Source organism: Lissotriton vulgaris, chromosome 1_2, assembly GCF_964263255.1.
Source record: "Lissotriton vulgaris chromosome 1_2, aLisVul1.2, whole genome shotgun sequence".
NCBI lineage: Eukaryota > Metazoa > Chordata > Amphibia > Caudata > Salamandridae > Lissotriton > Lissotriton vulgaris.
In genome coordinates this window covers 228,862,769-228,876,827 of record NC_141686.1, presented here as the reverse complement: position 1 = coordinate 228,876,827, position 14,059 = coordinate 228,862,769, and the positions used below count along the sequence as shown (strand labels likewise).

The following is a 14,059-nucleotide window of genomic DNA, read 5'->3' as shown; positions in this document are numbered from 1 at the left end:
ATTTTATAACTAATTGAAACAGTAACCAGCAATCCTGCTTCTCCATCACCAGAAACATTTACCAAAATGGCAGTGAAAGAAAGTCTACTTAAACAGAGACTGTTTGCTTTGAAAATGTTGCATAGTCTATGCCCAAGAGGAAATTCCCAATGATACTGCTGAAAATGTAATTTAGGAGTTAGTAATAGTATTTGGCCCTTTATTAATTTCACTGTGTCATTTTAAACACGTGATTTCTATGTCATCCGAAAATGAGATAGTACAAATTTCCGGAGTTATAATGGATTACGTGTGCTGCTGAAATTTCAAATGCTTATAATATCAATTCATTATTAAACTCTAGAATATTGATTGCTAATATGTAATTATATAAATATACAAAGTGTAGGTCAGTGTACGTCCACATTTGTTTAGCTGATTTTAAGGTAGAGTATAGCAGAGCCTGGATAGCTCAGTCGGTAGAGCATCAGACTTTTAATCTGAGGGTCCAGGGTTCAAGTCCCTGTTCAGGCGGTTGTTTCCTTCAAAGAAAAAGTACTCTAATTGTATGCTCTTTTTGTGGACCCCTGCATGACGAATAAGATATTCCATTACTAAAATTGCAAAAACGTCTTTCATGGAGTTGTGAAATACACATCTGTCTCACATATTATGTGCCATTTGACTAAACTTAAGTCGTACGTAGATTTACCAATGGTATCATGTAGTCTGAGACGGTGAATATCATTTCACCAATTCAATATTCAAAATATAGCCATGGTTATAGTATCAAATGAACTTTATAAAGCTGATCAACAGCTAATAGCTCATTATTTCATTTCAGATCATCTCTGCACCTCATTATAGCAGATTGGCTCTGTGGCGCAATGGATAGCGCATTGGACTTCTAGGTGAATGTAAAAAAGATATTCAAAGGTTGTGGGTTCGAATCCCACCAGAGTCAGTTTTATCCCTGTTATCCCTGTTATCCTGTTATCCCAAGTACCAATTCATTATTATATTCTCTGTATTTAGTACTAATACCGGCAACCATCTTAACCCCTTGCGTGCTGATGACAGAACGGTTCCATAAACAAAAGAAGAGGGAGAAGGAGGTTAAACCAGACCAGGTCGTCCTCCGGTCTGTGTACGAAATACAGGAACCCTATGTCAAGGGTCCAGAGACCTGGTAGGTGTTCGTATGGTCACTGCTTATTGAGTCAGTGTGTACCAAAAGTGTGTAAAAAAGAAAAATTTCTTTTTAGAGTCCCCTCACTCACCGGGGTTGCCCCACGGTGACATGCTTCATCATTGGGGCCATCCCAGTTCTCTACGAAAAGGGGCGTGCTGCGACAAGGCGACTACGCAGGAGCACTAGTTTTGTGAGATGACTATGTGTGGTGCATGTGTAATGATGATGGAGTGGGTGTGGAATTAAAATATACCGTGCTAGTGGGCCTCAACAATTTATTTTCGCTCCTAGTGTGGTATAAAAAATTAAAAAGGGGTAACACTGTCTTCTAACTTTTACTGAGTTAGATCAGTGTTAAAGGTCAACATGTTTCAAGCTCCCCTAAGCTTTTCTTCAGGACCATACAGGGTCCAGCCCTGTATTGCCACTCCTGTTTTTCAAATGAAAAAGTATTGCTAAAAAATACTTATTTACAGTGAACGCTGTTGTCAATAAACATGCGTGTTATTATACATACGTTTTGTGTTTCACTTCGATTTCTGTAAAATAGAATAACAGTTGTTATTTGATGGACAACCCCTTCCAAGAAGGGGAACAACTCACATGCCTCTCATTCTAGCTAGGGCGTGAGTGTGCCCTTGACATCATACTGATGCGTGCTAGTTGTCATGCCGGTGTAGAGAAATAAATCACTGTGAATAAAGTGGTTTAGTGGTTTCACACATAAAACACGCAGACTAAAGGTGACTATTGACAAAACACACACAACATATACACACGAAGAAAAATGGCAGATGGTTATATTTACATAAATGAGTATAGAATTACACCCCATGGTCTTAGGCAAGGGCAGGAACGCCTCGTGGAAACATTGCTGAAAAGGATTATCAAAGTTTAGAGTTAGAAGGGCCTTTCCAGTTGCCACTCGGAAATGCCGGTTTCCTTGCAGTCTATCGCCACTAATACACTTACTTCCTATCGGCAGACCCGCTCGGTACTACCTGATGTCTCCTCGCCGGACCGCATACTGATTTGAACTCGGGCTCGCGGTGCATTTAAACACGCGTGCTTCCGGGTTGCCGGAAGACTAGAGCGCTCACCTTGGGCGGCCATCTTGATGGTATGTGATCGCGGTTAGCGCGAATGTTGCCATAAGGACGAGATTACTACCGACCAAGGCTGGGTTGCACAATAAGGAATAATTATCAGTGATACTGTTGATTGGGGCGTTATAAAAAACTAATTTAGAGCACAGGTATTTTTTCTCGGTTGGATGGAGTTTTTTTGCAAAGGGCTAGGCTATTTTCATGAAAAACGGGTTATGTTAACATTTGGAGGTGGGAAGGTTGGTAGCTGTCTTTTCAGGGAAGTCTGTGCTTCATCTTTATTAAAACAATGTTCAAGGTGATGGGTTATGTTCTCCAGTATGCAGATTCTCATGGGAGGTGTTACCATGAGTTTAAAGTAGGTATGGTTATACCATCTCGAATTTATTCAGAAAAGAAAAAGTGTAGTCTATGGGCGGAAGGCTCCCCAAGGGATTTCATCGTTAAGTCCCTGGGTGTCCGTATGTAGGCGAAACACCCATCTTTGTTCTCTTTCGTGGAGGACCCGTTCCTGATTGTCTTTATTCCTCACTGTTTCGATGACTACCCACGTTAGATCATTTGGGGTGTGGTTGTGTTCAATGAAGTGGGTGGTCATTCTTGTTGTTGCTCTCTTACACCGGATGTTGCTTCTGTGTTCTACAATACGAGTACTGACCTTCCTAGTGGTCATTCCTACATAGTGAAGGTTGCACGTGCAGGTTATTAGGTATACAACCCCACTTGTATTGCAATTTGAAAAACCCTTTAGTTCCCATTTCGTGTTGTTGTTAAAGGTCACGCTCTTGGTTGGAGAAGTCAAATGACAAACACTGCAATTGTTGCATGGAAAATGCCCATCAGGTAGTGGTTGGGATCTCACTGTTTGGGTTGTGGGTGTTGGACGGGTATGTACCAAATAATCCTTCAGATTTTTACCCCGCCTATGACTGAACATGGGAGTGGGTATGTGGAGGCCGCCGCTGTTAAGTATTGGCCAATGTTTTCTGATTATTTTGGACACACTATCAGAAACTTGATTGTACGTGGTGATACAAATTGGTTTTTTGTCCTCTGATTGCGTTCTCTCTTTTGGTTCCAGTAACGCTTCCCTGTTGTTGTTTGCTGCCCGTTTTTTAGCCTCTTTGATTAGTTTTTCTGGGTATTTTCTGTTTCTTAGCTTGTTGCTTAAGTCTTCCGCTTGAGTTAGGTAGTCAGATTTTTTGCTACAATTTCTGCGCAGACGAAGGAATTGTCCAAATGGCAGGTTTTGTTTGAGATGGCGAGGGTGGAAACTGTCAAATGTTAAGAGACAGTTCCTTGCTGTCTCTTTAAAATGGGTTGTAGTCACCAGTCTGCCTGACTCAGCATGGATGTTTAGATCTAGAAAAACTAAATCGGTCTTGCTCATTGAGCAGGTAAACTTGAGGAAGGGATCTTGTGTATTAAGCCAGGAGAGAAAGGTCTGCGCCTCTTCTTCTGTGCCTTGCCATATCAACAGAATATCGTCGATATAGCGTTTCCATTGTAGGATCTGGTGTCTGTGTGGGTTCCTTTCATTCAGTATCTTATTTTTCTCCAGTTGATGGACGTACAACCCGGCTATGCTCGGCGCAAAAGTACTGCCCATACTGGTCCCATGTTGTTGTTTATAAAGGGTAGATTCGAAGCGGAAAAAGTTTTCACACAGTGCTAGTTGGCAACATTCGAGTACTACATGGCGAGGAGTATGGAATTCCCATTCGTTTTCGTATAATACTTCCTCTAGAATCTGTAAAGTCTCTCTGTGTGGCAAGCTGGTATATAGACTTTCGACATCCAGACTTATCAGAAGGCTGGATGTCGCGTCAAAGGTTAAGTCTTGTAACAGGCACAGTACGTCCTTGGTATCCCTCAAGTATGTGTCTGTTCTTTGAACAAGAGGTCTGAGAAAAGCATCTGCGAATTGTGAAAGTGGCTCTAGAATTGAGCCTATCCCCGAGACTATGGGCCTCCCTGGTGGGTTTTCCAATCTCTTATGTATTTTAGGGATAGTATAGAAGTATGGTATTGTTGGTTTTTTGTTTGTTAAGAACTCAATTTCCTTTTTACTTAGCCAATCATTGGCTTGACATTCCTCTGTCAGGTATGCAATTGAGATCCTTAGACGTTCTGTTGGGTCTTCTTCCAGTTTGGCGTAGTTTCTTGTGTCCCCTAGTAAACGGAGACATTCATTCCTGTAATCCGTGGTATTTTGTAATACAATTGCCCCGCCTTTATCGGCTGGTTTTATGGTGATTTGGTTGTTTTTTGACAGTTCCTGTAGCGCGGATTGTTCAGCTTTGCTGGTGTTATGAAATACCTTTTTAGCTCGCGGGTCTAACTCCTGAACTTCTCTCATGACCGCTTTTTCAAAGGTTAGTACCTCCACAGGGAGGTTGTGCGATGGAGGGACAAAATTTGATTTTTTATGTAAGCCCGTGTCACTCTTTGTTTGTTCTGTTGGGTCTTTGTCTTGAAAGAAAACCTGTAATTTGATCTTTCTCAGGAATTCTTTTAATTCACAGCATAGTTTGAACTTGTCTGTGGTTGGGGTAGGAACAAATCCTAAGCCTTTATTGAGCACTTGGATCTGCATAGCCGTGAGGCATAGTGAGGATAGATTTACTACTAAATCGAGCTGGTGCTCGTGGTTGGTTCCGGCGGGCCTTTGCTCCGCGTGTGACGTGTTGTTGTCACCACTGGTTCTGCCCATTGTACTCCTTGGTTGGGTTTGTTTTTTGCTCTTTGTGCCTGGCGGCCTCTCCCTAAAAAAGGTTTCCTTTGGTTTCCTTGGTTTCCTTGGTCATTTCCCCAGTTTTGGTAGTTGGGTTGGTTGTACATGGGTGGGCCGTAGAAAAAAGGCGGGGGCGGAGGGCAATAATTGTATGGGTCTTGATACATGGGCCACATCGGTGCTTGGTTTCCTCTGAAACCCCTTGTATTCCCTCTTCCTCTTCTGGGTCTTCTGTTGGGGGTGGTGTTATAATTGCTTGATCCCCCCGAGCTATTTGATCCTGTGTCCGAGCCATCACTGTCAGTGTTGTATCCAGGGTTCTTATTACTGGTTCTGTAATCGTCCCTAATGTAGGGATACACTTTTTCATGAGCAAATGCTTTTTTATCTTTGGATAATTTTATGTATTTTGAATCCTTTAGGCTGATTTCAAATTCAGACATTGTTTTGTTCAGCTCATTAAGTCTTTTTGTTAATTCTGCTGGAGTTTGAAAAGACTTGAGGCGTATCTCCATGGAATTTATTTCTTCCTTTAGGGAATCTACTAATCTGGTCGCGGTTTTAATAATTAGGACCAGCCAATCTCTGGTACAATGCCAGGATATTTGTGACCAGTCCAGCTTAAATTGTTTGTCGTGCTGGAATATAAAAGGTTCATTCCTGACTATGAGGCCCCTTGGTGCTGCGTTGGCTTGTAAATACTCCGCCATCATGACGCCATGGATCAATGTTTTTATTTGTGTTCTCTTTAATTCAGTCAATTCGTCCCAACACTGGCTCGCATCGCTGTTTTCTCCTGTGGGTGCTCCTGTATGTGGTAACATGGAGGCAATGGCTCTATCTACTTCATCCTCCGAGAAGGATAGTCCTGTGTTCTGTGCCATGGTTCTTTTGGTGATTCTACGTGTGTGTTTGTCTTAGTCTTTAGATCAACCTGGTATATACCAGTCTATTGATCTACGTTTTAGAGAAAAAGACTCCCGCAGCCCGTGGCTGCTGAATGCATAAACAAAAGAAGAGGGAGAAGGAGGTTAAACCAGACCAGGTCGTCCTCCGGTCTGTGTACGAAATACAGGAACCCTATGTCAAGGGTCCAGAGACCTGGTAGGTGTTCGTATGGTCACTGCTTATTGAGTCAGTGTGTACCAAAAGTGTGTAAAAAAGAAAAATTTCTTTTTAGAGTCCCCTCACTCACCGGGGTTGCCCCACGGTGACATGCTTCATCATTGGGGCCATCCCAGTTCTCTACGAAAAGGGGCGTGCTGCGACAAGGCGACTACGCAGGAGCACTAGTTTTGTGAGATGACTATGTGTGGTGCATGTGTAATGATGATGGAGTGGGTGTGGAATTAAAATATACCGTGCTAGTGGGCCTCAACAATTTATTTTCGCTCCTAGTGTGGTATAAAAAATTAAAAAGGGGTAACACTGTCTTCTAACTTTTACTGAGTTAGATCAGTGTTAAAGGTCAACATGTTTCAAGCTCCCCTAAGCTTTTCTTCAGGACCATACAGGGTCCAGCCCTGTATTGCCACTCCTGTTTTTCAAATGAAAAAGTATTGCTAAAAAATACTTATTTACAGTGAACGCTGTTGTCAATAAACATGCGTGTTATTATACATACGTTTTGTGTTTCACTTCGATTTCTGTAAAATAGAATAACAGTTGTTATTTGATGGACAACCCCTTCCAAGAAGGGGAACAACTCACATGCCTCTCATTCTAGCTAGGGCGTGAGTGTGCCCTTGACATCATACTGATGCGTGCTAGTTGTCATGCCGGTGTAGAGAAATAAATCACTGTGAATAAAGTGGTTTAGTGGTTTCACACATAAAACACGCAGACTAAAGGTGACTATTGACAAAACACACACAACATATACACACGAAGAAAAATGGCAGATGGTTATATTTACATAAATGAGTATAGAATTACACCCCATGGTCTTAGGCAAGGGCAGGAACGCCTCGTGGAAACATTGCTGAAAAGGATTATCAAAGTTTAGAGTTAGAAGGGCCTTTCCAGTTGCCACTCGGAAATGCCGGTTTCCTTGCAGTCTATCGCCACTAATACACTTACTTCCTATCGGCAGACCCGCTCGGTACTACCTGATGTCTCCTCGCCGGACCGCATACTGATTTGAACTCGGGCTCGCGGTGCATTTAAACACGCGTGCTTCCGGGTTGCCGGAAGACTAGAGCGCTCACCTTGGGCGGCCATCTTGATGGTATGTGATCGCGGTTAGCGCGAATGTTGCCATAAGGACGAGATTACTACCGACCAAGGCTGGGTTGCACAATAAGGAATAATTATCAGTGATACTGTTGATTGGGGCGTTATAAAAAACTAATTTAGAGCACAGGTATTTTTTCTCTGTATTTAGTACTAATACCGGCAACCATCTTAACCCCTTGCGTGCTGATGACAGAACGGTTCCGTCATCAGCTACGGGTGAGCTGTGCTGATGACGAAACCGTTCCGTCATGACTCCGCCCGCGCAAGGCGGAGTCAGCACAGGCGGAAAATACGCCCCGCACGCAAGGGGTTAAAAAACGTAGTGATAGTTGGGACACTTCCTAATGTTGATAATGCCATTTTGTGGGGTGCTGCCTCAGAGCCTGGATAGCTCAGTCGGTAGAGCATCAGACTTTTAATCTGAGGGCCCAGGGTTCAAGTCCCTGTTCAGGCGGCTTGGTTAAAGAAAATGTATATCAAATGCATACTCTTTTCAGGATCCAATGAATGGGAATTCCAATTACAGATGGTTCAAAAAAGTCTTGATCGAGTCCTTACATACCCATCTGTGCTCTACTTTCTTTGACAAGGGTTAAGAAGACTTACCCAAACTGTATCATGTAGTTTGACATGTTGATTATCTTTTATCCAATTCAATGTTCAAAATGTAAGCTAGTGTCAGATTAATTTGATAAAGTTGGTCAACCACTTATAGGTCATCTTTTTATTTGTGAATCTCTGATCACCTTGTTGAATCAGGTCGGATCTCTGGTGCAATGGATTGCGGCTTGGAGTCCTAGGCGAATGTAGCAAAAGCATTCAAACGCTAAGGGATCGAACACCAACTGGGTCAATTTTATCCCTCCTCTATTTTATAACTAATTGAAACAGTAACCAGCAATCCTGCTTCTCCATCACCAGAAACATTTACCAAAATGGCAGTGAAAGAAAGTCTACTTAAACAGAGACTGTTTGCTTTGAAAATGTTGCATAGTCTATGCCCAAGAGGAAATTCCCAATGATACTGCTGAAAATGTAATTTAGGAGTTAGTAATAGTATTTGGCCCTTTATTAATTTCACAGTGTCATTTTAAACACGTGATTTCTATGTCATCCGAAAATGAGATAGTACAAATTTCCGGAGTTATAATGGATTACGTGTGCTGCTGAAATTTCAAATGCTTATAATATCAATTCATTATTAAACTCTAGAATATTGATTGCTAATATGTAATTATATAAATATACAAAGTGTAGGTCAGTGTACGTCCACATTTGTTTAGCTGATTTTAAGGTAGAGTATAGCAGAGCCTGGATAGCTCAGTCGGTAGAGCATCAGACTTTTAATCTGAGGGTCCAGGGTTCAAGTCCCTGTTCAGGCGGTTGTTTCCTTTAAAGAAAAAGTACTCTAATTGTATGCTCTTTTTGTGGACCCCTGCATGACGAATAAGATATTCCATTACTAAAATTGCAAAAACGTCTTTCATGGAGTTGTGAAATACACATCTGTCTCACATATTATGTGCCATTTGACTAAACTTAAGTCGTACGTAGATTTACCAATGGTATCATGTAGTCTGAGACGGTGAATATCATTTCACCAATTCAATATTCAAAATATAGCCATGGTTATAGTATCAAATGAACTTTATAAAGCTGATCAACAGCTAATAGCTCATTATTTCATTTCAGATCATCTCTGCACCTCATTATAGCAGATTGGCTCTGTGGCGCAATGGATAGCGCATTGGACCTCTAGGTGAATGTAAAAAAGATATTCAAAGGTTGTGGGTTCGAATCCCAGCAGAGTCAGTTTTATCCCTGTTATCCTGTTATCCCAAGTACCAATTCATTATTATATTCTCTGTATTTAGTACTAATACCGGCAACCATCTTAACCCCTTGCGTGCTGATGACAGAACGGTTCCGTCATCAGCTACGGGTGAGCTGTGCTGATGACGAAACCGTTCCGTCATGACTCCGCCCGCGCAAGGCGGAGTCAGCACAGGCGGAAAATACGCCCCGCACGCAAGGGGTTAAAAAACGTAGTGATAGTTGGGACACTTCCTAATGTTGATAATGCCATTTTGTGGGGTGCTGCCTCAGAGCCTGGGTAGCTCAGTCGGTAGAGCATCAGACTTTTAATCTGAGGGCCCAGGGTTCAAGTCCCTGTTCAGGCGGCTTGGTTAAAGAAAATGTATATCAAATGCATACTCTTTTCAGGATCCAATGAATGGGAATTCCAATTACAGATGGTTCAAAAAAGTCTTGATCGAGTCCTTACATACCCATCTGTGCTCTACTTTCTTTGACAAGGGTTAAGAAGACTTACCCAAACTGTATCATGTAGTTTGACATGTTGATTATCTTTTATCCAATTCAATGTTCAAAATGTAAGCTAGTGTCAGATTAATTTGATAAAGTTGGTCAACCACTTATAGGTCATCTTTTTATTTGTGAATCTCTGATCACCTTGTTGAATCAGGTCGGATCTCTGGTGCAATGGATTGCGGCTTGGAGTCCTAGGCGAATGTAGCAAAAGCATTCAAACGCTAAGGGATCGAACACCAACTGGGTCAATTTTATCCCTCCTCTATTTTATAACTAATTGAAACAGTAACCAGCAATCCTGCTTCTCCATCACCAGAAACATTTACCAAAATGGCAGTGAAAGAAAGTCTACTTAAACAGAGACTGTTTGCTTTGAAAATGTTGCATAGTCTATGCCCAAGAGGAAATTCCCAATGATACTGCTGAAAATGTAATTTAGGAGTTAGTAATAGTATTTGGCCCTTTATTAATTTCACTGTGTCATTTTAAACACGTGATTTCTATGTCATCCGAAAATGAGATAGTACAAATTTCCGGAGTTATAATGGATTACGTGTGCTGCTGAAATTTCAAATGCTTATAATATCAATTCATTATTAAACTCTAGAATATTGATTGCTAATATGTAATTATATAAATATACAAAGTGTAGGTCAGTGTACGTCCACATTTGTTTAGCTGATTTTAAGGTAGAGTATAGCAGAGCCTGGATAGCTCAGTCGGTAGAGCATCAGACTTTTAATCTGAGGGTCCAGGGTTCAAGTCCCTGTTCAGGCGGTTGTTTCCTTTAAAGAAAAAGTACTCTAATTGTATGCTCTTTTTGTGGACCCCTGCATGACGAATAAGATATTCCATTACTAAAATTGCAAAAACGTCTTTCATGGAGTTGTGAAATACACATCTGTCTCACATATTATGTGCCATTTGACTAAACTTAAGTCGTACGTAGATTTACCAATGGTATCATGTAGTCTGAGACGGTGAATATCATTTCACCAATTCAATATTCAAAATATAGCCATGGTTATAGTATCAAATGAACTTTATAAAGCTGATCAACAGCTAATAGCTCATTATTTCATTTCAGATCATCTCTGCACCTCATTATAGCAGATTGGCTCTGTGGCGCAATGGATAGCGCATTGGACTTCTAGGTGAATGTAAAAAAGATATTCAAAGGTTGTGGGTTCGAATCCCACCAGAGTCAGTGTTATCCTGTTATCCCAAGTACCAATTCATTATTATATTCTCTGTATTTAGTACTAATACCGGCAACCATCTTAACCCCTTGCGTGCTGATGACAGAACGGTTCCGTCATCAGCTACGGGTGAGCTGTGCTGATGACGAAACCGTTCCGTCATGACTCCGCCCGCGCAAGGCGGAGTCAGCACAGGCGGAAAATACGCCCCGCACGCAAGGGGTTAAAAAACGTAGTGATAGTTGGGACACTTCCTAATGTTGATAATGTCATTTTGTGGGGTGTTGCCTCAGAGCCTGGATAGCTCAGTCGGTAGAGCATCAGACTTTTAATCTGAGGGCCCAGGGTTCAAGTCCCTGTTCAGGCGGCTTGGTTAAAGAAAATGTATATCAATTGCATACTCTTTTCAGGATCCAATGAATGGGAATTCCAATTACAGATGGTTCAAAAAAGTCTTGATCGAGTCCTTACATACCCATCTGTGCTCTACTTTCTTTGACAAGGGTTAAAAAGACTTACCCAAACTGTATCATGTAGTTTGACATGTTGATTATCTTTTATCCAATTCAATGTTCAAAATGTAAGCTAGTGTCAGATTAATTTGATAAAGTTGGTCAACCACTTATAGGTCATCTTTTTATTTGTGAATCTCTGATCACCTTGTTGAATCAGGTCGGATCTCTGGTGCAATGGATTGCGGCTTGGAGTCCTAGGCGAATGTAGCAAAAGCATTCAAACGCTAAGGGATCGAACACCAACTGGGTCAATTTTATCCCTCCTCTATTTTATAACTAATTGAAACAGTAACCAGCAATCCTGCTTCTCCATCACCAGAAACATTTACCAAAATGGCAGTGAAAGAAAGTCTACTTAAACAGAGACTGTTTGCTTTGAAAATGTTGCATAGTCTATGCCCAAGAGGAAATTCCCAATGATACTGCTGAAAATGTAATTTAGGAGTTAGTAATAGTATTTGGCCCCTTATTAATTTCACTGTGTCATTTTAAACACGTGATTTCTATGTCATCCGAAAATGAGATAGTACAAATTTCCGGAGTTATAATGGATTACGTGTGCTGCTGAAATTTCAAATGCTTATAATATCAATTCATTATTAAACTCTAGAATATTGATTGCTAATATGTAATTATATAAATATACAAAGTGTAGGTCAGTGTACGTCCACATTTGTTTAGCTGATTTTAAGGTAGAGTATAGCAGAGCCTGGATAGCTCAGTCGGTAGAGCATCAGACTTTTAATCTGAGGGTCCAGGGTTCAAGTCCCTGTTCAGGCGGTTGTTTCCTTTAAAGAAAAAGTACTCTAATTGTATGCTCTTTTTGTGGACCCCTGCATGACGAATAAGATATTCCATTACTAAAATTGCAAAAACGTCTTTCATGGAGTTGTGAAATACACATCTGTCTCACATATTATGTGCCATTTGACTAAACTTAAGTCGTACGTAGATTTACCAATGGTATCATGTAGTCTGAGACGGTGAATATCATTTCACCAATTCAATATTCAAAATATAGCCATGGTTATAGTATCAAATGAACTTTATAAAGCTGATCAACAGCTAATAGCTCATTATTTCATTTCAGATCATCTCTGCACCTCATTATAGCAGATTGGCTCTGTGGCGCAATGGATAGCGCATTGGACTTCTAGGTGAATGTAAAAAAGATATTCAAAGGTTGTGGGTTCGAATCCCACCAGAGTCAGTTTTATCCCTGTTATCCCTGTTATCCTGTTATCCCAAGTACCAATTCATTATTATATTCTCTGTATTTAGTACTAATACCGGCAACCATCTTAACCCCTTGCGTGCTGATGACAGAACGGTTCCGTCATCAGCTACGGGTGAGCTGTGCTGATGACGAAACCGTTCCGTCATGACTCCGCCCGCGCAAGGCGGAGTCAGCACAGGCGGAAAATACGCCCCGCACGCAAGGGGTTAAAAAACGTAGTGATAGTTGGGACACTTCCTAATGTTGATAATGCCATTTTGTGGGGTGCTGCCTCAGAGCCTGGATAGCTCAGTCGGTAGAGCATCAGACTTTTAATCTGAGGGCCCAGGGTTCAAGTCCCTGTTCAGGCGGCTTGGTTAAAGAAAATGTATATCAAATGCATACTCTTTTCAGGATCCAATGAATGGGAATTCCAATTACAGATGGTTCAAAAAAGTCTTGATCGAGTCCTTACATACCCATCTGTGCTCTACTTTCTTTGACAAGGGTTAAGAAGACTTACCCAAACTGTATCATGTAGTTTGACATGTTGATTATCTTTTATCCAATTCAATGTTCAAAATGTAAGCTAGTGTCAGATTAATTTGATAAAGTTGGTCAACCACTTATAGGTCATCTTTTTATTTGTGAATCTCTGATCACCTTGTTGAATCAGGTCGGATCTCTGGTGCAATGGATTGCGGCTTGGAGTCCTAGGCGAATGTAGCAAAAGCATTCAAACGCTAAGGGATCGAACACCAACTGGGTCAATTTTATCCCTCCTCTATTTTATAACTAATTGAAACAGTAACCAGCAATCCTGCTTCTCCATCACCAGAAACATTTACCAAAATGGCAGTGAAAGAAAGTCTACTTAAACAGAGACTGTTTGCTTTGAAAATGTTGCATAGTCTATGCCCAAGAGGAAATTCCCAATGATACTGCTGAAAATGTAATTTAGGAGTTAGTAATAGTATTTGGCCCCTTATTAATTTCACTGTGTCATTTTAAACACGTGATTTCTATGTCATCCGAAAATGAGATAGTACAAATTTCCGGAGTTATAATGGATTACGTGTGCTGCTGAAATTTCAAATGCTTATAATATCAATTCATTATTAAACTCTAGAATATTGATTGCTAATATGTAATTATATAAATATACAAAGTGTAGGTCAGTGTACGTCCACATTTGTTTAGCTGATTTTAAGGTAAAGTATAGCAGAGCCTGGATAGCTCAGTCGGTAGAGCATCAGACTTTTAATCTGAGGGTTCAGGGTTCAAGTCCCTGTTCAGGCGGTTGTTTCCTTTAAAGAAAAAGTACTCTAATTGTATGCTCTTTTTGTGGACCCCTGCATGACGAATAAGATATTCCATTACTAAAATTGCAAAAACGTCTTTCATGGAGTTGTGAAATACACATCTGTCTCACATATTATGTGCCATTTGACTAAACTTAAGTCGTACGTAGATTTACCAATGGTATCATGTAGTCTGAGACGGTGAATATCATTTCACCAATTCAATATTCAAAATATAGCCATGGTTATAG

At 40.8% G+C, this 14,059-nt stretch overlaps 11 non-coding genes across 11 annotated transcripts; all 11 read left to right on the top strand.

The window, feature by feature from the left end:
- The first annotated feature begins 440 nt into the window (after positions 1-440).
- On the top strand, positions 441-513 carry TRNAK-UUU (transfer RNA lysine (anticodon UUU)). Its single transcript has one exon. It is a non-coding gene; the product is annotated as a tRNA-Lys (tRNA).
- Positions 514-852: 339 nt separating this feature from the next.
- TRNAR-UCU (transfer RNA arginine (anticodon UCU)) lies at positions 853-943 on the top strand. Its single transcript is given in 2 exon segments — positions 853-889; positions 908-943. It is a non-coding gene; the product is annotated as a tRNA-Arg (tRNA).
- Positions 944-7,627: 6,684 nt separating this feature from the next.
- On the top strand, positions 7,628-7,700 carry TRNAK-UUU (transfer RNA lysine (anticodon UUU)). Its single transcript has one exon. It is a non-coding gene; the product is annotated as a tRNA-Lys (tRNA).
- Positions 7,701-8,555: 855 nt separating this feature from the next.
- Positions 8,556-8,628, top strand: TRNAK-UUU (transfer RNA lysine (anticodon UUU)). Its single transcript has one exon. It is a non-coding gene; the product is annotated as a tRNA-Lys (tRNA).
- A 339-nt stretch (positions 8,629-8,967) lies between these two features.
- TRNAR-UCU (transfer RNA arginine (anticodon UCU)) lies at positions 8,968-9,058 on the top strand. The gene is given in 2 exon segments: positions 8,968-9,004; positions 9,023-9,058. It is a non-coding gene; the product is annotated as a tRNA-Arg (tRNA).
- A 1,223-nt stretch (positions 9,059-10,281) lies between these two features.
- On the top strand, positions 10,282-10,354 carry TRNAK-UUU (transfer RNA lysine (anticodon UUU)). Its single transcript has one exon. It is a non-coding gene; the product is annotated as a tRNA-Lys (tRNA).
- Positions 10,355-10,693: 339 nt separating this feature from the next.
- Positions 10,694-10,784, top strand: TRNAR-UCU (transfer RNA arginine (anticodon UCU)). The gene is given in 2 exon segments: positions 10,694-10,730; positions 10,749-10,784. It is a non-coding gene; the product is annotated as a tRNA-Arg (tRNA).
- A 286-nt stretch (positions 10,785-11,070) lies between these two features.
- On the top strand, positions 11,071-11,143 carry TRNAK-UUU (transfer RNA lysine (anticodon UUU)). The gene has a single exon. It is a non-coding gene; the product is annotated as a tRNA-Lys (tRNA).
- Positions 11,144-11,998: 855 nt separating this feature from the next.
- On the top strand, positions 11,999-12,071 carry TRNAK-UUU (transfer RNA lysine (anticodon UUU)). The gene has a single exon. It is a non-coding gene; the product is annotated as a tRNA-Lys (tRNA).
- Positions 12,072-12,410: 339 nt separating this feature from the next.
- On the top strand, positions 12,411-12,501 carry TRNAR-UCU (transfer RNA arginine (anticodon UCU)). The gene is given in 2 exon segments: positions 12,411-12,447; positions 12,466-12,501. It is a non-coding gene; the product is annotated as a tRNA-Arg (tRNA).
- A 304-nt stretch (positions 12,502-12,805) lies between these two features.
- Positions 12,806-12,878, top strand: TRNAK-UUU (transfer RNA lysine (anticodon UUU)). Its single transcript has one exon. It is a non-coding gene; the product is annotated as a tRNA-Lys (tRNA).
- Positions 12,879-14,059: the final 1,181 nt, after the last annotated feature.